Source organism: Rhinatrema bivittatum, chromosome 4, assembly GCF_901001135.1.
Source record: "Rhinatrema bivittatum chromosome 4, aRhiBiv1.1, whole genome shotgun sequence".
Classification (NCBI taxonomy): Eukaryota; Metazoa; Chordata; class Amphibia; order Gymnophiona; family Rhinatrematidae; genus Rhinatrema; species Rhinatrema bivittatum.
Window position 1 is genome coordinate 149,945,310 of NC_042618.1, and position 15,160 is coordinate 149,960,469.

Consider the following 15,160-nt stretch of genomic DNA (forward strand, 5'->3'; position numbering starts at 1 on the left):
AGAGTTGACTAGTTTTTCAAGGATTTTAGCTAGGAAGGGGAGGTTGGAGACAGGTCTGTAATTGGACAAGGTGGAGGGGTCAAGATTGGGTTTTTTGAGTAGTGGTTTTACTACTGCTTGTTTTAGGAAATTTGGGACTGTGCCATGCTCTAGAGAGCAGTTGAGAATATTCGATAGAGGTTTTGTAATCACCTTGGGTATAGAAAGCAGGAGTTTAGAAGGAATAGTTTCAGAGGGATGCAATGAGGGTTTCATTTTTTTTAGGATGTTCTCTACTTCTAGGGAGGAGGAGGAGTCAAACGAGGAGAGGGAGACTGTGGAACTGAGATTAGGAAGGCTAATATCGACGTTATTGTGGGAGAAGTGTGTCATTGCATCGATTTTTTGATGCATTTGCAGGTTGCTGTGTGTGGGAGGGAGAGGTTAGGTCAGCTACCATAGAGAAAAGGGCCTTGGGGTTATATTGCAAACCATGTATTTTTTTGGAGTAGTATTCACGTTTGGTGTGAAGGATGGAAGTTCTATATTCATGCATGCGTTGGTAGTATATTGTTTTATTAGAGGCGGATTGTTGTTTGCGCCAGGACCTTTCCGCAGCTCTGAGTTGTGTTTTAAGATTTCTGAGGAAAGGAGTGTACCAGGGTTTTCTATTTCTACGGTTCGGGTTGATAGTTTTCGTTATTTGCGGGCAATGCTAAGAGTGAGGTTGACCCAGGTGGAGAAGGCGCTATCTGGGGAGGAGAGGTCAATTTGATTTTCTATGTCAGCGCATGCTTGTGTGATGGTATCAATAGTGCAGGATTTGCGAAATATAAAAGATATGGGCTGTTGTGGCAAGGAGGGAGCACTTTGAGGAAGAATGAGTTTAGTCTGAATCATAGAATGATCTGACCAAGGTACAGCGCAGCAAAAGGGGGGATTGCTAATGTTGATGGGGGAATTAATAAAAATCAGATCAAGCGTGTGGCCAGCTTTGTGTGTGGGAGAGTTGACGATTTGTTGGAAACCCATAGCTTCGAGGGATGAAAGGAAAGCTTCACAGGCGGGGGATTGCAGGGAGGAGTCAACGTGTAAATTAAAATCTCCTAATAGAATCGTGGGTATGTCGTGGGATAAAGAGTTTGCAAAGAATTCAATAAGTGGGAATGAATCTTTTTCTAGAAGCCCTGGAGGGGTATAAATGAGACAGAGTTGAAGTGATTTTGATTTGAAGAAGCCAATTTCGTACTGATTTGGAACGTCACATTTTTGTGACAAGAGATGTAGGTCCTTTTTTACAGCTAGAAGGATGCCGCCTCCTCTCTTCTTTTTCCTAGGGATTGAGAACACATCGTAGGTAGTTAAGGGTAGTTGGTTGATGAGGGGAGTGTCATGTTGCTTGAACCAGGTTTCAGTAACAGCGCATATTTCAGGTTTAGAGTCAGTGAGAATGTCATGTAGGATATGAGTTTTCTTTTGGAGTGGAAGATGGGAAAGGGCTAGAAGGAGTGAGAGAGGGGATGGTCTGGGTAGGTGAGAGTTGCTGTAGGATATAAGAGAGGATCAGCTAGAAGGGCAGAGGTTGAGAGATGAGGTCATCTGGAGGGAATGGAGATGGGAGAGGGGGTCATTTGGAGTGGGGGGTGGAGGGTAAGGGTGGAATGATTGCTGGAGTGGGACTGTACTCCTACTGATTTGTTTAGGTTGTCCTCTGGGGTCATGTACATTTTCAAGTGGTAAAATGAGGTCACATTGGCTAAAACTTTGGGGAGCCTTGGCTTAGGGCATCTAATTTCTTTTTTTTTATTCTTTATTTATAACTTTTCCAATACAAACAAGTATTTTATCATCTGGAAACATGTATAAGCCACATGAAACATCACTATTCCACAACAAAAAGAAGAAAAAATACAATTTATCCATGGCTTATAAGTACATAAGAACATAAGAAATTGCCATGCTGGGTCAGACCAAGGGTCCATCAAGCCCAGCATCCTGTTCCCAACAGAGGCCAAACCAGGCCACAAGAACCTGGCAATTACCTAAATACTAAAAAGATCCCATGCTACTGATGCAATTAATAGCAGTGGCTATTCCCTAAGTAAACTTGAATAATAGCCTTTAATGGACTTCTCTTCCAAGAACTTATCCAAGAGAGAATGCAACATTCAAAGGGTGGCAATGTATATGAGGAGTACTAGAAAATATTTAGAAGAAAAAGCATTGTCCTGAAATACAGAGCTGCTTAAATTAACAAATTTTGGGCCCCATATGGTTCAAAGTTTAAATGGAATATGAATCGAAGTTGGCTCCGAGAGTCATAACATGTGGAAATAGAGGCAAAATCCCTCACTTTACCCTTGCATTTTGGAGGCATCAGGTTTAGAGCAAACAATTTTTTAGAGGAAACTGGGAGCGGCTCTATTTCACGACTCAATTCAGGACCCCATCTTGCCCCCAGGCTCCCAGGGGCATCTAATTTCAATTAATTTGTAACCTATCATTAAAATCATCCATTGTACCTGAAGATTGGAAGATGGTCAATGTAACCCCAATATTTAAAAAAGGTTCCAGGGATGATGCGGGAAACTATAGATGATTCGGGAAACTATAGTGAGCCTGACTTCAGTGCCAGGAAAAATCTTGGAAACTGTTATAAAGAATAAAATCATAAAACATTTAGGTAGACATGGTTTGATGGGACACAGGCAGCACAGATTTACCCAAGGGAAGTCTTGCCTCACAAATCTACATTTTTTTGAAGGGGTGAATAAACATGTGGACAAAGGTGAACGGGTAGATGTGGTGTATTTGGATTTTCAGAAGGCATTTGACAAAGTCCCACATGAGAGGCTTCTAAGAAAACTAAAAAGTCATGGCATAGGAGGCGATGTCCTTTTGTGGATTGCAAGCTGGCTAAAAGACAGGAAACAGAGAGTAGGATTAAATGGTTTGTTTTCACAGTGTAAAAACGTAAACAGTGGAGTGCCTCAGGGATCTGTACTAGGACCATTGCTTTTTAATATATTTATAAATGATCTGGAAAGGGGGTATAACGAGTGAGGTGATCAAAATTATGCAGAGTAGTTAAATCTCAAGCTGATTGTGATAAATTACAGGAGGACATTGCAAGACTGGAAGATTGGGCTCCCAAATGGCAGATGAAGTTTAACGTGGACAAGTGCAAAGTGATGCATATAGGGAAAAATAACCCTTGCTGTAGTTACACAATTTTAGGTTCTATCTTAGGAGTTACCACCCAGGAAATATATCTAGGCGTCATAGTGGATAATACATTGAAATCGTCAACTCAGTTTGCTGTGGTGATCAAAAAAGCAAACAGAATGTTAGGAATTAAGAAGGAAATGGCAAACAAAACGATGGATGCCATAATGCCTCTGTATCGCTCCATGGTGCGACAGTATCTTGAATACTGTGTGCAATTTTGGTCACCGCATCTCAAAAAAGATATAGTTGCACTGGAGAAAGTGCAGAGAAGGGTGACCAAAATGATGTGTCATGGAACGGCTGCCTTATGAGGTAAGGCTAAGGAAGTTAGGGCTGTTCAGTTTGGAAAAGAGACGACTGAGGGGGGATACGATAGAGGTCTACAAAATCATGTAAGGACTTGAAAAAGTAAATGTAAATTGGTTATTTACTCTCTCAGATAAGAGAAGGACTAGGGAGCACTCCATGACGTTAGCAAGTAGCTCATTTAAAACAAATTGAAGAAAATTCTTTTTCACTCAGCGCATAGTTAAGCTCTGTAATTCATTGCCAGAGGACATGGTTACAGCAGTTAGTGTACCTGGGTTAAAAATAGGTTTGGATAAGTTCCTAGAGGAAAAATCCTTAAACTGTTATTAAGTTGACTTAGAAAATAGCCACTGCTATTTTCTAAGTCAACCAGAATTGTACACAGTATTCAGGATGCGGTCTCACCATGGAGCGATACAGAGGTGTTATGACATTTTCTGTTTTATTCACCATTCCCTTTCTAATAATTCCCAACATTCTGTTTGCTTTTTTGACTGCCGCAGCACACTGAACTGACGATTTAAATGTGTTATCCACTATGACGCCTAGATCTCTTTCTTGGGTTGTAGCACCTAATATGGAACCTAACATTGTGTAACTATAGCATGGGTTATTTTTCTCTATATGCATCACCTTGCACTTATCCACATTAAATTTCATCTGCCATTTTGATGCCCAATTTTCCAGTCTCACAAGGTCTTCCTGCAATTTATCACAATTTTGTATCATCTGCAAATTTGATTATTTCACTCGTCATATTTCTTTCCAGATCATTTATAAATATATTGAAAAGTAAGGGTCCCAATACAGATCCCTGAGGCACTCTACTGCCCACTCCCTTCCACTGAGAAAATTGTCCATTTAATCCTACTCTCTGTTTCCTGACTTTTAGCCAGTTTGCAATCCACGAAAGGACATCGCCACCTATCCCATGACTTTTTACTTTTCCTAGAAGCCTCTCATGAGGAACTTTGTCAAAAGCCTTCTGAAAATCCAAGTATACTACATCTACCGGTTCACCTTTATCCACATGTTTATTAACTCCTTCAAAAAAGTGAAGCAGATTTGTGAGGCAAGACTTACCTTGGGTAAAGCCATGCTGACTTTGTTCCGTTAAACCATGTCTTTCTATATGTTTTGTGATTTTGTGATTTTGATGTTTAGAACACTTTCCACAAGTTTTCCTGGCACTGAAGTCAGGCTAACCGGTCTGTAGTTTCCCAGATCGCCCCTGGAGCCCTTTTTAAATATTGGGGTTACATTAGTTATCCTCCAGTCTTCAGGTACAATGGATGATTTTAATGATAGGTTACAAATTTTTACTAATAGGTCTGAATTTTCATTTTTTAGTTCCTTCAGAACTCTTGGGTGTATACCATCCGGTCCAGGTGATTTACTACTCTTTGTTTTGTCAATCAGGTCTACCACATCTTCTAGGTTCACCGTGATTTGATTCAGTCCATCTGAATCATTACCCATGAAAACCTTCTCCAGTATGGGTACCTCCCCAACATCCTCTTCAGTAAACACCGAAGCAAAGAAATCATTTAATCTTTTTGCGATGGCCTTATCTTCTCTAAGTGCCCCTTTAATCCCTCGATCATCTAACTGACTCCCTCACAGGCTTTCTGCTTCGGATATATTTAAAAACATTTTTACTGTGAGTTTTTGCCTCTACAGCCAACTTCTTTTCAAATTCTCTCTTAGCCTGTCTTATCAATGTCTTACATTTAGCTTGCCAACGTTTATGCTTTATCCTATTTTCTTCTGTTGGATCCTTCTTCCAATTTTTGAATGAAGATCTTTTGGCTAAAATAGCTTCTTTCACCTCCCCTTTTAACCATACCGGTAATCGTTTTGCCTTCTTTCCACCTTTCTTAATGTGTGGAATACATCTGGACTGTGCTTCTAGAATGGTATTTTTTTTTTAACAATGGCCACGTCTCTTGGACATTTTTTACTTTTGTAGCTGCTCCTGTCAGTTTTTTTCTAACAATTTTTCTCATTTTATCAAAAATTTCCCTTTTGAAAGTTTAGCACGAGAGCCTTGGATTTGCACACTGTTCCTCTTCCAGTCATTAAATCAAATTTGATCATATTATGATCACTATTGCCAAGCGGCCCCACCACCGTTACCTCTCTCACCAAGTACTGTGCTCCACTGAGAATTAGATCTAAAATTGCTCCCTCTCTCGTTGGTTCCTGAACCAATTGCTCCATAAAACTATCATTTATTCCATCCAGGAACGTTATCTCTCTAGCGTGTCCTGATGATACATTTACCCAGTCAATATTGGGGTAATTGAAGTCTCCCATTATTACTGCACTACCAATTTGGTTAGCTTCCCTAATTTCTCTTAGCATTTCACTGTCCGTCTCACCATCTTGACCAGGTGGACGGTAGTATACCCCTATCACTATAGTCTTCCCCGACACACAAGGGATTTCTACCCATAAAGATTCAATTTTGTATTTAGTCTCATGCAGGATGTTTATCCTATCCTATTGGACTCTATGCCATCCCGGACATAAAGCGCCACACCTCCTCTCGGGTGCTCCTCTCTGTCATTGCGATATAATTGTATCCCGGTATAGCACTGTCCCATTGGTTATCCTCTTTCCACCATGTCTCTGAGTTGCTAATTAAGTCTATGTCATCATTCACTGCTATACATTCTAATTCTCCCATGCACTTGCATGTACCACAGAGAAACCTGAGATCTGCAAATAAAGCTCTACTAACTGTCCCCTCTGTCAAATCAGCACATCTCACACAAGTAAGGGAAAGAGCACTGTCACTGGCTGGTCCTGTACTCTGGAATACCATGCCACTCGAAATAAGACTACAGACAAATCTGAAATTATTCAAAACTAATCTGAAAACCTGGCGTTTTAAACAAGCATTTTTATAAAGATAAAGAAAAGGAGAAAAATAGTTGAGCGATAAGGATGCACCAAGCTAGAAGTTTTTAGTAACCTACATAAGCATATTAATGTTAAAATCAAACTGCCTAATTTGTTCCTAACAATCAGGTTTAATTTACACACCTAGTTTGTTATTTTACATTGTTACCGTACTATGATGGCACACGAGTAATTTGTAATCTATACCACCCATATTTCTCTATATCGTGCCCTTCTGTAAACCGTTGTGATGGTATTTAACTTAACGACGGTATAGAAAAAATTTTAAATAAAAAATAAATAAACTTCTTAGACTTCTGACATTAGCATACAAACATTTCAAAGTTTGTTTTTTGTTTGTATTTTCATTCTGCTTTTTAATTGATAGGGATAAGTTAGAATTTTTTAGCTCAGATGAGTATTTAGTTACAGGCACTTGGACTATTTTTCTAATTATTGGAACCTCACTGTCGGGATGCCCTAATTCTAATGCATCATTAGTATCCTTTGAAGATACCTCTCTCCGAACCATGTGCTGCTGAGTGACTCTCGGCTTTCCCTTTTGTTCTAGTTTAAAAGCTGCTCTATCTCCTTTTTAAAGGTTAGCGCCAGCAGTCTGGTTCCACCCTGGTTAAGGTGGAGCCCATCCCTTCGGAAGAGACTCCCCCTTCCCCAAAATATTCCCCAGTTCCTAACAAAACTGAATCCCTCTTCCTTGCACCATCGTCTCATCCACGCATTGAGACTCCGGAGCTCTGCCTGCCTCTGGTGACCTGCGTGTAGAACAGGGAGATTTCAGAGAATGCTACCCTGGAGGTTCTGGATTTAAGCTTTCTACCTAAGAGACTAAATTTGGCTTCCAGAACATCTCTCCCACATTTTCCTATGTCGTTGGTGCCCACATGTACCACGACAGCCGGCTCCTCCCCAACACTGTCTAAAATCCTATCTAGGTGACGCGTTAGGTCCGCCACCTTTGCACCAGGTAGGCATGTTACCAGGTGATCCTCACGCCCACCAGCCACCCAGCTATCTACATTCCTAATAATCGAATCACCAACTATGACGGCTGACCTAACCCTTCCCTCCTGGGCAGTAGGCCTTGGGGAGATATCCTCAATGCAAAAGGACAATGCATCACCTGGAGAGCAGGTCCTTGCTACAGGATCCTTTCCTGCTGCACCTGGTTGGTGCACTCCCATCATGAGACCTTCTTCCTCCAAGGCAGCACCAGGGCTGCCAGTCTGAAGTTGGGACTTGACTACTATGTCCCTGAAGGTCTCATCTATATACCTCTCTGTCTGCCTCAGCTCCTCCAGGTCTGCCACTCTAGCCTCCAGAGATCGGACTCGTTCTCTGAGAGCCAGGAGCTCTTTGCATCGCATGCACATGTACAACTGCTCACCGGTGGGTAAAAAATCATACATGTGACACTCTATGCAAAAGACTGGGAAGCCCCCTTCTTGCTTCTGGACTGCTGCCTTCATCTCAATTTTGATCAGTTCCTAGTTAAGTTTTAGGTTGCTATGGGAGTAGGAATGTGTCTAACGTCCTTTAAATGTATTAGTGAATTCACTATGTGTCTGGTAGTGGCCTATCGGGGTCTGATCGAATTCTCAATAAAGTTTTCGTTGATGGTTTGTTTTTTTTGTGAAAGTGGTACCTGCCTATAAATTAAGGGATGAGCTAGGGGTGGGTGAGCTGGGAAATACAAACAGTCTAACTTCAGTTAGTCAGCCAGAGTGACTCACTGCTCTCTTGATTAACAAATGTTGGTCCCTATTCAAACCCAATCACACTACCTCAACACCTTTCCAAGGTGAGTAACTGAGCTGAACTATTCAACTTTTTTACTTAGGTATACACTGCTCCTAGCTTATTTCTAGCTTCTGGCTACTTTTTGTGTTTTTGGTTTTTTTTTTCAATACAAACACTCAGTTTGTATTAAATACAAACACTCAGTTCTTTAAAAGTTTGCAGAACACTCAGTTCTGCAGACTTTTAAAAAATAAACACACTACCTACTGCTTACTAGCTACCTTATTGACTATTTAAAAATACAGTCTAACTTGTTTATTCACTGCCTTTCTGACTATTAAAGGCACAAACACACAAACACACTAAATAATATTCCCAAATAGTTAACTTTGCCCCAATACTTTTAAAAAAAGACAAGGTCCAAAGCAAAAACTTACTGATTCCTTTAAGCCACCAGCAAGGTGATCCTCTCCTCTCAGTGTTCAATAGTCCTGGTGCCATGTCTTCAGTAGCCTTGGTGTCATGTCTTCAACAACCCTCGTCTGTGATGCCGTTGCATCAACCTTGGTTTCATGTCTTCATGTCAAGGCCTGTCTGCCCTCATCCTCAGGCCAGGCCTGCTGCTCCATGCCGATCCAAGCGGCAGGTCCAAAAGGGCTCGGAATGGTCAGAGGACCATTCAACTTCCAACATCATGTTGTTGGCCTTGGGAGCTTGCAGGTCTGGCAGAGGGTAAGACCGTCTGCCATGCTGGAACACGCCGTCAACCCTCGCTTCGGTCCTGGATCCATCTGGGGTTGGGCTGAGGCCCAAGGGCACACTAAAACACCCAGCACGTAACACCCTGAAATTAGTACACAATGCAATCACCCCAACAATTGCAACCATAATCAACCATTCGCTCTCAGAAGGTATAGTCCCTCATAGGATGAAACAAGCTTTTTTCAAACCAATCCTAAAAAATAAAACTGGCAGAATAGACAGCTGGGACAATTATAGACCTATATCCAACCTATCTTTTATTGCAAAAGTACTAGAAAAGGCAGTGCTATCTCAATTGGAAAAGCACTAGAAAACAATGATATCCTATACCCAAACCAATTCGGATTCAGAAAAGAAAGCTCAACAGATACTCTATTCATTTCTCTAACTGATCCTGTTCTACAGGGTTTGACAATGATGAATCTTATATTTTGGTTCTACCGTAATAGACTTAAATGCAGCTTTCAACACTGTGGACCATACCCTACTATGCCACCAGATGAGAAAAACTGAAATAGAAAGAACTATGCTCAAATGATTCTCTTCTTTCCTAGCAGACAGGACATTCCAAGTCAAACTGGGCAACCACATCTCTTACACATTCCCTATCGATAATGGTTCAAGGTTCAGCACTGTCAGCAACACTTTTCAACATTTATATTCTGCCTTTGTGTACATTTCTAGCAAAACTAGGAATCAACTTCTTTTTATATGCAAATGATATTCAGTTCTACATTCCTTACACCAAATCAATTGAAAATACAGCATCAACGCTCTCAACATACATGAAAGTAATACAGCATGAACTGGTAAAGCTTAAACTAATACTAAAAACAAATAAAACTGAAATTGTATGGATAAAGAGAACACCCTCCACAGTAAAAACACCTCCCCTTGACCTGGGTAATTTTCAGATTACACCAAATGAAAAAGTATGAGACGTAGGAATACGGATTGATGAAAACATCACCATGAAAAAGCACATAAACTAATTAAAACATTCCAGGATTTCCGCACTGTGCTACAAACACTAATTTTCTCTAATATAGATTACTGCAACTCCCTATTACTAGGCTTTTCCTTCAGGACTTCTAAAACCACAGCAGCTACTACAAAATGCCTTTGCAAGACTCCTATTAGATGCAAGGAAAATCAACAACATCACCCCATCACTGATAGCGCTACACTGGCTGCCTGTACAAGCTAGAATCCAGTATAAAGTTCTAACCCTAATCTTTAACATCATCAACGACAGAAACAACTGATTAATAGGTGGGAATCTCCAACCGTATACACCACAGCAAACTCTAAGATCACAAAATAAAGGACTATTAACTGTATCATCAACACAAAACATATCTTTATGCATATAAGAGACAGAATGTTTTCCATAGCAGGCCCCAAACTGTGGAATTCTCAACCAGAGTTGATGCGTCTGTTAATAGAAAGAAATAGGTTCAAACGTGAGCTGAAAACATGGCTCTTCAGAAATGCATACAATCTAACATAATATATCACTATGCACAATGCCTGAAGAATAAATGACAAGGAATGAATAATATAAAGTATCATAAAATTACTCTCTGACTAATGTACAAAGACTTCTGTAATGGAAATTCTTTAGCACAAATCACTTTATAAACTATCTTATAATAAGCTATCCTATAATATGAACGATAATATGCTATCCTATAATATGAACGATATCCTATAATATGAAAGATGCTTTTGTAAACCATTGTGATCTTCTTTTAGAATGATGGTATAAAAAATGCTCAAATAAATAAATTAATAAATAGACAAACAAACAAATAAATACATACAAAAAACACACTTTGAAATGTTTGTATGCTAATGCCAGAAGTCTAAGAAGTAAGGTGGGAGATTTAGAGTAATTAGCAGTGAATGATGACATAGACTTATGGCTGAATTTTAAATCAGACCGCAACTATCCTGTAGCACCCAATTTGAGGAAGGGAGTAGCAACCCAACAGGAAAAAATCAAAACAGCTAGAATCCCAACGTATAAGACTCAATACTAGTGTAGATACACAGCGTGATATTACTCATCAGCAGACCTCATACAAGGCATACATATTTAATGCTAGTTAGCATAATAGCATAAGTATACCAGTATTATAATCATAGGTCATATAGTGTCCATCAAAAAAATTTTTTTTTGGATTTTTCTTATGCACAAGTGAGACATTAAAATGGCCCATTGGCCCATCAAAAATTATGCAGCATTGCAAAATTAGCACTTAGCTTTTTTGTTATCGAGGACTTGGCAGAGACATGGACGTGAGGACATGCACAGCGTCAAGCCCGACACGGACTGTGTTTCGGCTTCACAAGCCTTCTTCAAGGGCCAATGATATCTGCAATTTAAACACATCCATAGTAAAGCATAGTAACAACTCAACAACTATATGTACACTTTATGCAGCAATGATACCAACGGGAAGATAAAGGAACAGCATCTTCAGATGATAGCGTTTTCTCCTCTGCCGAAAGGGACACAATCGCGCCATTTTTCAAGTGTCTATGGCCAATGAGAAAGCAGACTCCACCCAGGACGTAGCGAAATAGTTGCTAGGCAATTCCTAACAAAAGGAGACTCCACCCAAGACGTAACGTGATGGTTACTAGACAATTCATAGCAGTGAATACCATTCGATGGCCACATTGAGCCCGTCTGGATGCGTACACTGAAGCTGAAATATCCAACGTTGTTCACGAGTGTTAAGGAGTTTCTGAAGATCTCCCCCTCTCTTGGTAGGAAATATACGTTCAATGATCCGCCATTTTAGGTCTGTAAACTGATGTTGATGATCAAGGCAATGCTGGACTATAGGTGCATTAACTTTGCCTGTATTCAAGCAGCTGCGATGTTCAATTAATCGTGTTTTAATATTGCGCTTTGTTCTTCCTACGTAGATTTTAAAACATGGACATATAATAATATATATAACATGCGAAGTAAGGCAGGTAGAATGGAAATAAGCTTCATGCGTTATGCCAGCATTGTCAGTCCAATTCGGACCATCAAGAGATTGTGCACACATGGTGCACTTCCCGCAGGCCCAATGACCAAAGGGTTCATCTATAGTTGCAGGTACATCAACATACGTCCGAGTTTGAGTTAACAGTTCCCGTAAATTTTTCCCTCTGCTAAAAGCAATGAGCGGGAAATCTTGGAAAACATGATGGATCTGTACAATATACCAATACTCTCGTATGATCTTAACAATATCATAAGACCTAGAGGAATATCGAATCGTGCACACCAATGGAGGATCTAGCCGTTCTTCTGTAGGCTCCAACAGTAGCCATTCTCGGTGAGCATTAAATGCTCTTTTTAACGCTTTTTTGATCACAGCCGGGGGATATCCACGATGTAATAATCTGGATGCCAAACCTTGAGCTTGAATATTAAACTCAGCTTTCTCAGAACAAAGACGCCGAAGGCGTAAAAATTGGCCAATTGGAAGGCTCTTCTTTAAACTGTATGCATGAAAACTAGAAAAATGAAGAAGTGTATTTCTGTCCATAGGTTTTTTATACAGAGTAGTAGTGAAATGATCATTGTCTAGTGTAATAAAAATATCCAAAAAAGAAATATGAGAATGATGAAATTGCATTGAGAAGACAAGATTAGGATCTAGAGTATTTAACCACTGTAAAAAATCATTAAGATGAGGAACATCGCTATACCAAAGAAAAAATATATCATTGATATAGCGAGTCCAATGAGAAATAATTTTGCAATGCTACATAATTTTTGATGGGCCAATGGGCCATTTTAATGTCTCACTTGTGCATAAGAAAAATCTAAAAAAAATTTTTTTTAATGGACACTATATGACCTATGATTATAATACTGGTATACTTATGCTATTATGCTAACTAGCATTAAATATGTATGCCTTGTATGAGGTCTGCTGATGAGTAATATCACGCTGTGTATCTACACTAGTATTGAGTCTTATACGTTGGGATTCTAGCTGTTTTGATTTTTTCCTTTTGAATTTTAAATCAGCCATGCATGCAAATATTGTCAGTTACGCACATGGTAGGGTCCTGTGTGACTGTACACATTTTCAAAAGGGCCCAGACACGCGCATAAGTGACAATATGCACATAATTACCAGGCCCTGAAAAGGGGGTGGGCCAGGGGGCGTATTTTGGGCAAGGAGGAGTGGGGCAGAATGGAGGTCAGCCGGGACAGTGGCCATTAGCCGCTGTCCCGGGGAAGCGCATGCAAGCGGTTGGCCCGTGTGCATAAATTACTTCAGCTTGGGAGCTGAATTAAATAAGAACATAAGAACATGCCATACTGGGTCAGACCAAGGGTCCATCAAGCCCAGCATCCTGTTTCAAACAGTGGCCAATCCAGGCCATAAGAACCTGGCAAGTACCCAAAAACTAAATCTATTCCAAGTTACTGTTGCTAGTAATAGCAGTGGCTATTTTCTAAGTCAACTTAATAGCAGGTAATGGACTTCTCCTCCAAGAACTTATTCAATCCTTTTTTATGCACAGCAGCTACACTAACTGCAGTAACCACATCCACTGCCAACAAACTCCAGGGTTTAATTGTGCGTTGAGTGAAAAAGAACTTTCTCCGATTAGTTTTAAATGTGCCACATGCTAACTTCATGAAGTGTCCCCTAGTCTTTCAATTATCAAAAAGGTTCTCCAGTTCCTTACAAAACTGAATCCCTCTTCCTTGCACCATCGACTCATCCACACATTTAGACTCCAGAAATCTGCCTGCCTCTGGGGACCTGCACATGGAACAGGGTGCATTTCAGAGAATGCTACCCTGGAGGTTCTGGATTTAAGCTTTCTACCTAAGATCCTAAATTTGGCTTCCAAAACCTCCCTCCCACATTTTCCAGTGTCGTTGATGTCCACATGTACCATGACAGCCGGCTCCTCCCCAGCACTGTCTAAAGACCTATCTAGGTGACACATAAGGTCTGCCACCTTCGCACCAGGTAGGCATGCTATCAGGTGATCCGCATGCCAACCAGCCACCTGACTGTCTATATTCCTAATAATCGAATCACCAACTATGACAGCTGACCTAACCCTTCTCTCCTGGGCAGTAGTTATATTGTTTGTACAGGTGGTGCACTGTCCTTCAGTTAATCATCCAGAGTGACTCACTGCTCTCTTGATTAACAAATGTTGATACCCAATCAAACCAAATCACACTACCGTAACACCTTTCCAAGGTGAGTAACTGAACTGAACTTTTCAACCTTTTTACTTAGGTATACACTGCTCCTAGCTTATTTCTAGCTTCTGGCTACCTTTTTTTTGTTTTTAATATACAAACATTCTAACTTCTGCTTATTAGCTGCTTTACTGACTGACTATTTAAAATACAGTCTAACTTCTGTTTATTCACTGCCTTACTGATTATTAAAAGCACAAACACACTAAATAATATTCCCAAATAGTTAACTTTGCCCCAATACTTTTAAAAAAGAAAATGTCCCAAGCAAAAACTTACTGATTCCTTTCAGCCACCAGCAAGGTGATCTTCTCCTCTCAGAACAAAAAACAAAAAGGTAGGGTTTAGGGGGTGGGGAATAGGGGAGTAGGGGGGAAGAGGGAGGGGGTTTAGGGAGGGTGGTAGGGAAGTTCCCTCTCAGTCCGCTCCTAAATTGGAGCAGACTGGGAGGGAACAGGAGAAGGCCTGATTTCATTACCACGCGTACTTTTACAACATTAGGCCCACCTGTGCGCGCTGCCTGCACATGCACGCGGGGATTATAAAATCTATTCTAGAGTACATGTGCACACAGCCCACAAATTTTATAACATGCACACACATGTTATAAAATCGGCACGTTCTAGGAGTAATAATTGACACGGAACTCAACCTTAAGCAACACATATCATTGAAAGTTAGAGAAGGCTATGCCAAACTAATGGTCCTCAGGAGGCTAAAACCCTTATTAACCCAAGCACACTTTGGAACAGTTCTGCAAGCACTTATATTCGCTAGTACAGACTAATGTAACACACTATTCCTGTGATTACCGTATTCAACACTAAGACCACTACAAATCTAACAGAACTCTGCTGCCAGAATACTTACTGGAAAAAGCAGAAGAGATCACATCACTCAAACACTTGCCGAATTACACTGGCTGCCAATAGAATAAAGAGTGCAATTTAAAACACTATGCACAATTCACAAACTAAT